The sequence below is a fragment of the Entelurus aequoreus genome, linkage group LG26 (genome assembly GCF_033978785.1).
Source record: "Entelurus aequoreus isolate RoL-2023_Sb linkage group LG26, RoL_Eaeq_v1.1, whole genome shotgun sequence".
Lineage (NCBI taxonomy): Eukaryota > Metazoa > Chordata > Actinopteri > Syngnathiformes > Syngnathidae > Entelurus > Entelurus aequoreus.
In genome coordinates, this window is record NC_084756.1 from 21121732 (window position 1) to 21136479 (window position 14748).

General features: G+C 41.0%; 1 long non-coding RNA gene across 1 annotated transcript in view; it reads right to left on the bottom strand.

Moving 5' to 3' along the window:
• Positions 1 to 4957: 4957 nt before the first annotated feature.
• The window catches only part of LOC133643617 (uncharacterized), a 112548-nt gene continuing 102757 nt past the window's right edge, over positions 4958 to 14748 (bottom strand). The window contains exon 3 of the long non-coding RNA XR_009824712.1: positions 4958 to 5293. This is a non-coding gene — a long non-coding RNA (uncharacterized LOC133643617). The remainder of the gene's footprint in view (positions 5294 to 14748) is intronic.

Consider the following 14748-nt stretch of genomic DNA (forward strand, 5'->3'; position numbering starts at 1 on the left):
AAAACTTGATAAACACATTGTGCAAAACTTAAAGGTGAACTGTACTTTTTTGGGGAATTTTGCCTATCATTCCCAATCCTTAGGTGAGACAAGAACACATATGTTTTACTTTTATTTATTTACTTTTTTTATCAAAAATCCGCTTAAAATAGAGCCTATGAAATTTGCTCTATCATGCATATAAAGCCTTTAAAAATATATATCCAAACACCTCCATTGATATACATGATGTAAGTATATATATAATGTAGTGACAGGCACATTTATAACATTTAATATTTACATGTTTTACTCATTCTAAGCATATGCGGCGTATTGATTTCAAAAACGCATCATGACTTTTGCTTTTTTCTTCGACAAAATCACTGATTAAAACGCACTGCGAGAGCCAACAAACATAATAAAACATCACTTACTGTACAATGTCTGCTGTCATCATGATGCCGACTGCTAGAATCTTGTTATAGTCCTGTTTAGATGGAAGATGTGCTTCCTGTTGGTGAAGTAGCTTTTTAGTTCAAGACCAACCCTCTGATGCCATAGCGTTCAAATTTTTTAAATTAAAATATCATGATTAAAGGCCTACTGAAACCCACTACTACCGACCACGCATTCTGATAGTTTATATATCAATGATGAAATCTTAACATTGCAACGCATGCCAATACGGCCGGGTTAGATTAGTAAAGTGCAATTTTAAATTTCCCACAAAATATCCTGCTGAAAACGTCTCGGTATGATGACGTTTGCGCGTGACGTCACAGATTGTAGCGGACATTTTGGGACAGCATTGTGGCCAGCTATTAAGTCGTCTGTTTTCATCGCAAAATTCCACAATATTCTGGACATCTGTGTTGGTGAATCTTTTGCAATTTGTTTAATGAACAATGGAGATAGCAAAGAAGAAAGCTGTAGGTGGGAAGCGGTGTATTAGCGGCCGGCTGCAGCAGCACAAACACGTAGCCGGTGTTTCATTGTTTACATTCCCGAACGATGACAGTCAAGCTTTACCATTGGCCTGGGACAAGCTTTACCATTGGCCTGGGACAACAGAGGCTCTTACCAGGAGGACTTTGAGTTGGATACGCATGCTTGTGGAGATGGGACAACAGAGACTCTTACCAGAAGGACTTTGAGTTGGTATCCGCGCTACCGTGAGTACGTAGCTGCGGCTTCCAAACATTTGATCGCTTGCCCGTATGTGCGTGCCGTTATGTGCATGTCACGTACGTAATTTTGGGGAAATATATGTGCTGTATGAACTTTGCGGAGGTGAACGGTACTTTGGGCTGTGGAATTGAGTGTGTTGTGCGGGTGTTTGATTTGTATTGGCGGGTTATATGGACGGGAGGGGTGAGGTGTTTGTTATGTGGGATTAATTTTAATATTAAATATAAGCCTGGTTGTGTTGTGGCTAATAGAGTATATATATGTCTTGTGTTTATTTACTGTTTTAGTCATTCCCAGCTGAATATCAGGTCCCACCCGCCTCTCACAGCATCTTCCCTATCTGAATTGCTTCCACTGCCCTCTAGTCCTTCACTCTCACTTTCCTCATCCACGAATCTTTCATCCTCGCTCAAATTAATGGGGTAATCGTCGCTTTCTCGGTCCGAATCGCTCTCGCTGCTTGTGGCCATGATTGCAAACAATGTGCAGATGTGAGGAGCTCCACAACCTGTGACGTCACGCTACTTCCGGTACAGGCAAGGCTTTTTTTATCAGCGACCAAAAGTTGCGAACTTTATCGTCGATGTTCTCTACTAAATCTTTTCAGCAAAAATATGGCAATATCGCGAAATGATCAAGTATGACACATAAAATGGATCTGCTATCCCCTTTTAAATTAGAAAATCTAATTTCAGTAGGCCTTTAATTGTGTGAAATGCTTTTGTTAAGTCCATGAATACTGCGGCCGCACATTCTTTACCATCTATTGCATTGGTAATGTAATCTGTTATTTTTTATTATAGCCATCGATGTTGAGAAATTTGCTGGTTCTCCACGAGCGTTCCACTTTTGCTGATAAATTGATCTAATCGGGTGTTGAATAGTTTTTCCGTGATTTTGGAGAATTGTGGAAGTAGTGAAACAGGTCTGTTGTTGGTAAACTGGTGTATGTCTCCATTCTTATAAATTGGTACGACTTTCGCAATTTTCATTTTGTCTGGGAATTTGCCGGTTAGAAAATAATAGGCTGCTGATATATGTCAGAGGTTCTGAAATTTCTCCTATAACCTTTTTTATCGTGACCATATCTATTCCGTGACAGTCGGTTGAGGTCTTGGATTAGATTTTCTGTGGCTGCACATTCTTTACCATCTATTGCATTGGTAATGTAATCTGTTATTTTTTATTAATGCCATCAATGTTGAGATATTTGCTCGGAATCCATATTGGTTCTCCAAGAGCGTTCCACTTTTGTTGATAAATTGATCTAATCGGGTGTTGAATAGTTTTTCCGTGATTTTGGAGAATTGTGGAAGTAATGAAACAGGTCTGTAGTTGGTAAACTCGTGTATGTCTCCATTCTTATAAACTATATCACCTACTCAGTGGCCTAGTGGTTAGAGTGTCCGCCCTGAGATAGGTAGGTTGTGAGTTCAAACCCCGGCCGAGTCATACCAAAGACTATAAAAATGGGACCCATTACCTCCCTGCTTGGCACTCAGCATCAAGGGTTGGAAATGGGGGTTAAAACACCAAAACTGATTCCCGGGGATGATTAAGGGTGATGGGTCAAATGCAGAGAATAATTTTGCCACACCTAGTGTGTGTGTGACAATCATTGGTACTTTAACTTTATAAATTGGTACGACTTTCACAATTTTCATTTTGTCTGGGAATTTGCCGGTTAGAAATGATAGGTTGCTGATATATGTCAGAGGTTCTGGAATTTCTTCTGTAACCTTTTTTATCGTGACCATATCTATTCCGTGACAGTCGGTTGAGGTCTTGGATTATATTTTTTTTTTTACAATTTTGATTATTTCTTCTTTTGTCACATTCTTAAGAAACATCGAATTGGGATTTCTGTCTATGATCTCACTCAAGTCCTTAACTGAGTGTCAACAAATGCCACTTAAAACGTTTCTTGTATGAACATTTAAGAATTTTTGATGGCCTTTTTTCACAAAAAGGAATTAATTGTATGTCGACCAGCCTCTTATTTCACGGGTGCACAATTTTGACAACAAAGCCGGTTTCAATCCACACATTTTTCATGATAATTACCTGCTTTCAGGCATTGAATACACCATCCTGATGTATTAACTTAATTATTGTCTCCCGGGATAAAAGAACAAGGGACTTGCGTCATCATGGCTGCTTTGTGAGCGTAGCTCGTGGAAAGAACAAAGTATCAAGTTTTAAAAAAAGGGCTGCAATTATCTCGGCTGAGTAGAAAAATGATGGGTTATCAGTGCCATGTGGATTGTTTTTAAATCATGTAGTGAGAAAAGGGTTTAGAACACACCAGTGTCAAACCCAAGGCCCGGGGGGCAGATCTGGCCCGCGACATCAGTTTATCTGGCCCGCAAACACCTGGAAACGATATGTGTCAATAAAGTACTTAATATTTTCTCACTAAATGTCATTGATTTTTTTCATTTTGACAGAAAAAAATATATGTACTGCTTGAAATTACATACCTTTTAAAGGCCTACTGAAACCTACTACAAATCTGTGATCCACAATAGAAAAAGGAGAGAGTGTGGAATCCAAGAGCCAGCTTGTACCTAAGTTACGGTCAGAGCGAAAAAAAAGATGCGTCCTGCACTGCACTCTAGTCCTTCACTCTCACGAATCTTTCATCCTGGCTCAAATTAATGGGGTAGTCGTCGCTTTCTTGGTCCGAATCGCTCTCGCTGCTGGTGTAAACAATGGGGAAATGTGAGGAGCCTTTCAACCTGTGGCGTCACGCTACTTCCGGTACAGGCAAGGCTTTTTTTTTATCTGCGAGCAAAAGTTGCGAACTTTATCGCCGATGTTCTCTACTAAATCCTTTCAGCAAAAATATGGCAATATCGCGAAATGATCAAGTATGACACATAGAATGGATCTGCTATCCCCCGTTTAAATAAAAAAATGTCATTTCAGTAGGCCTTTACATTTTAATAGTATCCAATATTGCAACAAATATTACAGTTTAATACAAACATGTTTTTGTCTAAATAAAAATAATTTACTTGACAGCAAACTACCCATGAAATTAATAAAAATTACAATAAATTTTACATTGCTCTTTACAGCATATTACTGTAAATTGAAAGACTATTGTTTTTTGTATTGAAATTCTGTTGACTGAGCCGCCAGTTTTTGACTGTAAAATCTATTGTTTTTTGTTTTGTTTTTTGTTTTTTTAACGGTGTATTACTGTGAATGGAAAGACAGTACATTTGTTTTCACGGTAGAAAACAATGATAATAATAAAATAACTTGTACTGTTTTTCCATAAACAATATAATGTTGTAAAAACCAATGTAAATTTAACACAAAAATTCTGGAAAATAAGCTGCCAGCTTTTTCCGTAAAACCACCCCAAAAAACAGTGGTACTGTGTGGAGGTTACCCTCTTGTGTGGGTTCTCCTGGCCGACAGATCTTCGGGAGCCCGGTATACAGTGCGAGTCAAGTCTTTTATTTGGCTTGCTTTCCAGCAATATGCGTTCGGCTCTGGGCGCGTGTCTCTCTCTCTGGCTCCAACTACCCCCCCCCTCTCGTCCCGGCTGCTGCTAATAAGGCCCCAGCTGGGCAATCTACTCACCTGCCGCTGACTTCGAAGCCGGTCCCTCCACACCGCGCTCCGCGGCAGGCCCGCAGACCACGCCCCCTCCACATACTGTTTTTCAATTTACCAAAAGTTTTTGTAAAAAATACATTAAAAAAACAGTATTTTACAGTAATATTTTATAAATGTAAAGTATTCACAGTAAACCCGACAGCCTACTTAAAACAATTTATATAATTGATTATAAAATCCAGCAAATTCATACATTTTTCGCCCTCTGATGGCAGCCATAACGGCGATGTGGCCCTCAATGAAAACAAGTTTCACATCCCCGGTTTAAAGAAATAGTCTAGTCTAGGATGAGGTAAGATTACTGCACATTTACATTTGTGTCTAACCAATGTAAAGACAGGAAAAATGTCAGGTTATGTCATCATCTGGAGAGGACGTCGCCTACTCACTGTTGTGGTCAAAGTAAATCAGCCCTGACGCCCCAGACCAAACATTGCAGGGGCCCCTGGAGTCTGAAGGTGTGTGGGAGGTGTTTCTGAAGCAGTTCTTACCTCTGTGTCAAGTAAAACAGAACAAAAAAAACCTTGGTTGTGTATACAGAAATCAGGTCACCTGTAAGTAAAAAAAAATAAGTCTGTGCAAATAACAAACACATAAAAGTTCCCACAAAGAATTCATCGAGCCAATCCAAACAGTGGAAACCTTTGGAGATATCCACCGCACAGGAAACAAGTGTCGTTTTACACTTCTCTAAGAGATATCACACGCACATACGTGTCCTCCTGACCTCACACTTGCCTCCGCTGAAGGACTGCCTTTAAATAGGGACTCATGTCAAAGTGGTTGAAACATATTTTGACACATCGGTTGCCTTGTTAGACTTCTTTCCTGTCCAGAATGCATCTGTCCACCACACAGAGACTTTGTTGTCCTGCTAAAAAGTCTACTAAAAGTCAGACTAAAGAACATGGCATGTACTGTTTTCTATTGGACTTTTCATGAAAGAGATCCCGCCAATGAATACAACAGAAAGCAACAATTATTTTGGTCTTCTTGCCTAATAGTGTTTCGGGGAACAAAAAAAAAAAAATCCGTTTTATGTGAAGGTTTTCCCTACTTTGAATGAAGATAATTTAGTGTGACTGGATACATGTGGAAACTGGTGGGAGGAATATAGCCTCAACTCAGACTCTGAGGTTGTTGTTCTTAAAGGAGTTCCTCAAGTGAAGGAGTTTAATAAGGCGCCGGTTAGTAGTAATAACAGCCACCTTTCGCAATACAAATAAACACGATGATTTGTGCTGTCAAGTGATTCATTTATTATGATTTCTAAATATTAGCGTAAATAATCTCTTTATTAATCTCGCCGACAAAATGCTGAGAAAAGCTTTCAACTTGAGATATTTTCATATTTAAATTCAAACATGATTATAAAGATACAAGGTCAAAAGTTGACATACACTTGTAAAGAACATAATGTCATGGTTGTCTTGAGTTTCCAATAATTTCTACAACTCTTATTTTTTTGTGATAGAGTGATTAGAGCACATACTTGTTGGTCACAAAAAACATTCATGAAGTTCGGTTCTTTTATGAAGTTATTATGGGTCTACTGAAAATGTGACCAAATCTGCTGGGTCAAAAGTATACATACAGCAATGTTAATATTTGGTTACATGTCCCTTGGCAAGTTTCACTGCAATAAGGCACTTTTGGTAGCCATCCATAAGCTTCTGGTTGAATTTTTGACCACTCCTCTTGACAAAAGTGGTGCAGTTCAGCTGAATGTGTTGGTTTTCTGTAGAGATGTAATATCGGAAATTATCGGTAACGTTTTTTTTATTATAGGTATCGGGTTTTTTTTGTTTTTTTTGTGTTGTTTTTTTTAATTAAATCAACATAAAAAAACACAAGATACACTTACAATTAGTGCACCAACCCAAAAAACCTCCCTCCCCCATTCACACCCATTCACACAAAAGGGTTGTTTCTTTCTGTTATTAATATTCTGGTTCCTACATTATATATCAATATATATCAATACAGTCTGCAAGGGATACAGTCCGTAAGCACACATGATTGTGCGTGCTGCTGGTCCACTAATAGTACTAACCTTTAACAGTTAATTTTACTCATTTTCATTAATTACTAGTTTCTATGTAACTGTTTTTATATTGTTTTACTTTCTTTTTTATTCAATAATTTTTTTTAAATTTAATTATCTTATTTTATAAACATTTTTAAAAAGGATCTTATCTTCACCATACCTGGTTGTCCAAATTAGGCATAATAATGTGTTAATTCCACGACTGTATATATCGGTATCGGTTGATATCGGTATCGGTAATTAAGAGTTGGACAATATCAGAATATCGGATATCGGCAAAAACCCATTATCGGACATCCCTAGTTTTCTGACATGGACTTGTTTCTTCAGCATTGTCCACACGTTTAAGTCAGGACTTTCGGGAAGGCCATTCTAAAACCTTAATTCTATCCTGATTTAGCCATTCCTTTACCACTTTTGACGTGTGTTTGGGGTCATTGTCATGTTGGAACACCCAACTGTGCCCAAGACCCAACCTCCAGGCTGATGATTTTAGGTTGTCCTGAAGAATTTGTAGGTAATCCTTAAAGATGTCCAATAATATTGGCCGATAAATGCTTTAAAATGTAATATCGGAAATTGTCAGTATCGGTTTCAAAATTATCGGTATTGGTTTCAAAAAATAAAATGTATGACTTTTTAAAACGCCGCTGTGTACACGGACGTAGGGAGAAGTACAAAGCTCCAATAAACCTTAAAGGCACTGCCTTTGCGTGCCGGCCCAGTCACATAATATCTACGGCTTTTCACACACACAAGTGAATGCAAGGCATACTTGGTCAACAGCCATACAGGTCACACTGAGGGTGGCCGTATAAACAACTTTAACGCTGTTACAAATATGCACCACACTGTGAACCCACGCCAAACAAGAATGACAAACACATTTCGGGAGAACATACGGGTACTAGACTGGCCTGCCTGTAGTTCAGACCTGTCTCCCATTGAAAATGTGTGGCACATTATGAAACGTAAAATATGACAATGGAGACCCTGGTCTGTTGAACAACTTAAGCGCAAGAATGGGAAAGAATTCCACCTGAAAAGCTTAAAAATATTGGTCTCCTCAGTTCCCAAACGTTTACTGAGTGTTGTTAAAAGGAAAGGCCATGTAACACAGTGGTAAAAATGCCCCAGTGCCAACTTTTTTTGCTGTGTGTTGCTGCCATTAAATTCTCAGTTAATGATTATTTGCAAAAAAAAAAATTTAGTTTCTCAGTTCCTACATTTGCAGTCTATTCAATTGAATATAAGTTGAAAAGGATTTGCAAATCATTGTATTTTGTTTTTATATACGAATTAGTCATAACTTCCTTACATTAACTCCAATCTTCCAGAAATTTCTAATGGTGGGTCGGAGTCTTGGGTGGGATGCAACCACATCACTGTGACGGCACCTATGTCGCCCCCTTGTGGTGAAAAGTTACAACAGTTTTTGCTTCCTTACACATGCTCCTATCTTCCTGAAATGCTTGCGTTAGGATGTTGGGTGGTACGCAACTGCATCGCTACAGTGTTGCCAATATCGCCTCCTTGTGGTGAAAAATCATAACAGTTTTTAGTTAATTCCACATGCTCCTATTTTCCAGAAATTTTCGATGGTGGATCAGGGTGTTGGGTGGGACGCAACTGCATCACTGCCGGGGTGCCTGTATCGCCCCCTTGTGGTGGAAAATGATTACCGTCAAATTTCCTTAAACACGCGGCGATTTTTGGTAGTGGGTCAGGGCATGGAAAAAGGATGTGACTGCAAGCGTCATGAACCCCCGCGGTGCAACTGATGCAAGGGCCCGTTCAACGCTGCTCGCAGCTTTAATTATTATTATAAGGGCCCGAGCAGCGGAGCAATGCAGGGCACCGCAAGGGCCTTATTGAAAATACTGTGTTTTTTCTTCCATATGTTTGGATGCTTTTTTGAGGCCCTTGACATGCACGAAAAGTGGCCATATTTTGCAGGCATGTCAGGTATGGCAAAAACATTTTTATTTTCGGGGTCCCGGAAATCCATCCATCCATCCATTTTCTACAGCTTGTCCCTTTCGGGGTCCCGGGGTCAGAAACTTCAGGGTTGCAGGTTCAATCCCCACTTCCACCATCCTAGTCACTGCCGTTGTGTCCTTGGACAAGACACTTCCTCTTTGAAGCTCACATTTTGTTCGACAGCGAGCGATCCCCATGATATTAGGCTATACCGGGCGGTATAGCTCGGTTGGTAGAGTGACCGTGTGTCCTGGGCATGACGTTAAAGTGCATCCGACAGTGGAGGCTCCTCTATGGGGGTCTTGGGGCACTAGGAGGTTAACCCCTTTACTACTGTTACCCCAGGTGGCCCTTGGCAAAGGCCTAGTACCTGACTGCCCCCTAGCCAGAGATACGGTGAAGACCTCAATGGCGGAGCAGGCGGAAGACGGTAGATTGAAGAACTACCACAACGGCTGCGATGGCGGAAGAAGGCTGCAGCAGAAAAGGGTCCCCAGTCGTCTTGGACTCCATGCCACTGGACCCTGACCCGATTCTGTCAAGGATCGTGTGGTGACTGTCCGTGCACCAGTCTCCCCACGTTAAACAAAGTCACGCACAGGCATCCTCCAGAAAGGGATACCAGGAGTATCGTCATACTCGTTCGAGTGACCGCCGATGAGAGATGAGAACTTCAGGGTTCCAGGTTCGATCCCCACTTCCGCCATCCTAGTCACTGCCGTTGTGTCCTTGGGCAAGACACTTTACCCACCTGCTCCCAGTGCCACCCACACTGGTTTAAAAATGTAACTTAGATTTTGGGTTTCACAATGTAAAGCGCTTTGAGTCACTTGAGAAAAGCGCTATATAAATACAATTCACTTCACTTCACATATCAATCAATCAATCAATCAATCAATGTTTATTTATATAGCCCTCAATCACAAGTGTCTCAAAGGGCTGCACAAGCCACGACGACATCTTCGGTTCAGAGCCCACAAAAGGGCAAGGAAAAACTCACAACCCAGTGGGATGTCAATGTGAATGACTATGAGAAACCTTGGAGAGGACCGCAGATGTGGGATGAGACCGGATGCAATGGACGTCGAGTGGGTCTAGCATAATATTGTGAAAGTCCAGTCCGTAGTGGATCTAACATAATAGTGAGAGTCCAGTCCATAGTGGGGCCAGCAGGAGACCATCCCGAGCGGAGACGGGTCAGCAGCGCAGAGATGTCCCCAACCGATACACAGGCGAGCGGTCCACCCCGGGTCCCGACTCTGGACAGCCCGCACTTCATCCATGGCTACCGGACCTGTGCCCCCCCCTCCCCCCCCCCTCCCCCCCCTCCACAAGGGAGAGGGGGGCAGAGGAGAAAAGAAAAGAAAGGGCAGATCAACTGGTCTAAAATGGGGTCTATTTAAAGGCTAGAGTATACAAATGAGTTTTAAGATGGGACTTAAATGGTTCTACTGAGGTAAAATCTCTAACTGTTACAGGGAGGGCATTCCAGAGTACTGGAGCCCGAATAGAAAACGCTCTATAGCCCGCAGACTTTTTTTGGGCTCTGGGAATCACTAATAAGCCGGAGTTTTTTGAACGCAGATTTCTTGCCAGGACATATGGTACAATACAATCGGCAAGATAGGATGGAGCTAGACCGTGTAGTATTTTATACATAAGTAGTACAACCTTAAAGTCACATCTTAAGTGCACAGGAAGCCAGTGCAGGTGAGCCAGTGTAGGCGTAATATGATCAAACTTTCTTGTTTTTGTCAAAAGTCTAGCAGCCGCATTTTGTACCAACTGTAATCTTTTAATGCCAGGTTCTTAACCTGGGTTTGATCGAACCCTAGGGGTTCGGTGAGTCGGCCTCAGGGGTTCGGCAGAGACTCCGCCTCGGAGGTCAAGATACACCCGACTCATCGTGTAAATAAAAACTTCTCCCTGTCGGCGTATTATGGATACCCTCTAACAATGTTCCCTCTAATTTTCCATGTGTGTGCAAACACAAAAACTCCTTGAGCATTCAGTGGAGCACATGTGAGCGACGTCAAACGTGCACATGCACTCTGGTCATTTCCATGAGATTATTTTCTAATATAAGTGTTTAGGCCCACTTACACTGACTATAACATATTGTTTTTCATGAGCTGTGTACTAGTATTATATGTCTGGGTGGGGGGTCCTACTTTGGAAATAATGTGTACCCCTTTCAGATATCGCATTTAGTTCCCACTAAAACATTCACATGTTGCACAATGAGATGTAAACATGGAATCATGTGTCCATTCCTGTAACTTTCCGTTTGTAAAATATGTCTTTATTAGTATTTGTTTAATATAATAACATCATTTTTTGATTACGGTTCGGGTTCGGTGAATGCGCATATGAAACTGGTGGGGTTCGGTACCTCCAACAAGGTTAAGAACCACTGTGCTAGACATGGGGAGACCCGAAAATAATACGTTACAGCAATGAAAAACATATTGTTCCTGCGCCGTAAGACGTGGCCGTGGCATGGCGCCAAACTTTGCACTGATAGTTTTTGGCCATAATTCAAAAAGAAAAAAAAAGGGAAAAAAAGTACATATGGACAAAGAATAAGTATTTTTAGATTAAGGATCCTTCAATCAAAGGTAATTGGAGTAACTACAAGATAATTATAACAAACTGCATATTGCTAGAACACTGACTAAAAAGAGCTTTGACACTGTTTTGCATCTCAACTAACGGTTGTTCTGAGAGCACGACAAACAGCGGAGAAGTGGTGTCATTATTGGGGAAAGACACAAAGAAAGTCTCTAGACCCGCCGGCCCTGCACCTTGCTCGTACGACAGCCCAAACACCACTCCCTGTTGTCTACCGGCCTTTCGTGTTTGCACGGGCACGTGTCCACGTCACGTCATGCTGATCCCTCATGTGACACAGCTGGAACTTGGCAAACAGCGCCACGTCCTATTGTTACCGAGCCGGTGTAGTATTGGTGATAACAAGTGCCGAAATGACGGCCAAGAAAAGCCAGGGGCCGCTTTGTGAGGTCCGAGCATTTGTCAGCTAAATTGGCCTGATGATTCAGATGGAAAAAAAAAAAAAAAAGGGAGTTTGCGAGAGGGATGGTTCAGGGACTAGTCACACAAGAGAAGCCACCCACCGCGACCACATAAGCTTGACTCATGCGCTTCAGCTGGTGGATGGTTTTAGGGACAGGGGACACACCAGCGGGTCTTCTCTTGGAGGACGTCCATGAAAAGGCGGGTGTTACTCCTATTATGAGGGAACGTTGAAATACTTCCTCTTTGAAGCTCACATTTTGTTCGAGGGCGAGCGATTCCTGCCTTTTGTTGTGCTGCTGGAAGCCATTCATAAAAATAAAAAACAAACGGATGTGTACTATATGGACACCCACTGTTGACAAGTGCAGGAACACCATGTCCTGTCTGGGTTGCAAAACAGGAAGATTCCTTGTTAGGCGACAGTAGGGGAAAAAAACAACACACACTCCCCCATTGAAAACACTTCCAAATTATAATTATAATCAAATATTATTAATCAAATCAAATCAAATCAACTTTATTTGTAAAGCACATTTAAAATTTACCTCAGGGGTAGCCAAAGTGCTGTACAATGGGCAGGTTAAAAGATAATACGAGTACCGAGCAAACACAACACAACACAAACAGAACATGATAAAAAAATAAATAAATAAAACATAAAAACATGTTCACAGCAGGTGTATTATGGGGCGCCATTGCAGGATGGATATCACTCAGTGTTAAAAGCCATGGAATAAAAGTATGTTTTTAAGAGAGATTTAAAAACAGGAAGAGAGGAGGCTTGTCTAACACTAAGAGGTAGGTCGTTCCAGAGCTTGGGAGCAGCAGCGGCGAAAGCTCTGTCACCTCTAAGCTTCAGCCTTGTGTCTGGGACCGTCAGTAGCAGCTGATCGGCTGATCTTAGGGATCGGGTGGGGCAGTAAGGCTGAAGGAGGTCGGAGAGATATGTTGGCGCGAGGTTGTTTAGACATTTAAAAACAAATAAAAGGAGTTTAAAATTGATTCGGTAACGCACAGGGAGTACATTACAATCCATGCACACTTCCTCCTGTATTTTTATATACTTTTAACCTATCAATCTATATGTGTATGCGTTTACCTGCCTTTCTACTATTTAGGCTAGCTGTATGTACATATTGCATCATTATGTCTCGTTTGTAGGTATATTTGAGCTCATTTAGCTTCCTTTACTTGCGTATGTTGTGTATTTAATTTATATTTGCATGTCACATGACACATTATCTGTATGTAATATTGGCTGCATTTCTGATAGTTGTTTGTGTGCTGTTATAGACTACAGCTTGTAAAAATTGTAATAAATCCATTAAGAAGACAGCCTGCCGTTTCCTTTAGCTTGGACACACACATCTTTACCCTTGGCCATTCTCAGCCAGTAATTTTCAGGAGTTATCACACCCTCTGAGAAGCCTCTGTTTTACTATTGTTTTCCAATGTTGTAAAAATGTGTAGAATAAATATTACATTTCAACATTTCCGTCAACAAAGATTCATTTTGATAGTAGCATACTTGCCAACCTTGAGACCTCCAATATCGGGAGGTGGGGGGGCGGGGGGGGGGTGCTTGATCGGGTGTGGGGGGGGGGGGGGGTTGGTTGTGTTTGGGGGCGGGTGGTTGAGGGCGTGGTTATTTACAGCTAGAATTCACCAACTCGAGTATTTCATATATATATATATATATATATATATATATATATATATATATATATATATATATATATATATATATATATATATATGAAATACTTGACTTTCAGTGAATTCTAGCTATATATATATATATATATTTTTTTTTTATTTTTTTTTTATTTTATTTTTTTTTTTTTAATTTAATTTTATTAACATAGAAAAAAAAAATACTTGAATTTCAGTGTTCCAGTGGCTATCCATAAGATGGCAGTATTGTCCTGTTTAACTTCTCCGTTCATGATGAGTATATCATTTTGGCCGCCATGTCTGTAATTTCCTCGTTCTTCTGCTTCGTCTCCTTGTTGTGTGCGCAGTTGTGCACTCTATAAAAGCCCTAGATGTTATGACGTCTTTGGGCAGGCAAGCTGTTTATTTTGTGGGAAAGCGGACGTGAGAACAGGCTGTCCCCACTCGGTCTCAGGTCCGCATTGAGCTGGAGGGGGCGTGGCCTCCAGCTCCGGCTGAATACCGGGAGTTTGTCGGGAGAAAATTTCTGCCGGGAGGTTGTCGGGAGAGGCGCTGAATATCGGGATTCTCCCGCTAAAAACGGGAGGGTTGGCAAGTATGATAGTAGGCTATTATAGCTAATATAGACATTTACATCATGTGTTGCCTTCATTAAAACACTTACATAAGGCTTTTAATTTCTTGAGACTCCAGACAGATTTTATTTTTCTATTTTTGGTCCAATACGTGTCAAGCAGTGACAAACGGTGCATCGTGGAAGACGCAGGAGGTTGTTGTGATTTTAAGGATGCAGACGAACGAGGTAGCAGCGTGCGGTAAAAATGGGTATTTATTGATAAATGACCAAAAAGCGAGAGTAACAAGAAGTGCTCTGCCCGGACAGACTATGAAGAAAACAAAACAAATACAGAATACAGGTGAGGGGAAATGCTCTGGGACAGAAGTGAAGCAGCCACGGGGAAACGCCAACAAAACCGGAAAAGCCGCCAAAATAAAAGCACAGGACAGGAACTAACACAAAACATCGGAGTACACTAACAAAACCCAACATAAGGACAATATGGCTCTTTGACCATTTGGGGTTGCCGACCCCTGAACTAATGTATCAAAAGTATCAATATTTTGATTGGAGAATCGATATTAGCGCTTAAGGATTTGGTATCGGCAGTATTGATATTTCAGTATCGATCCGCACATCACTACAAAATATA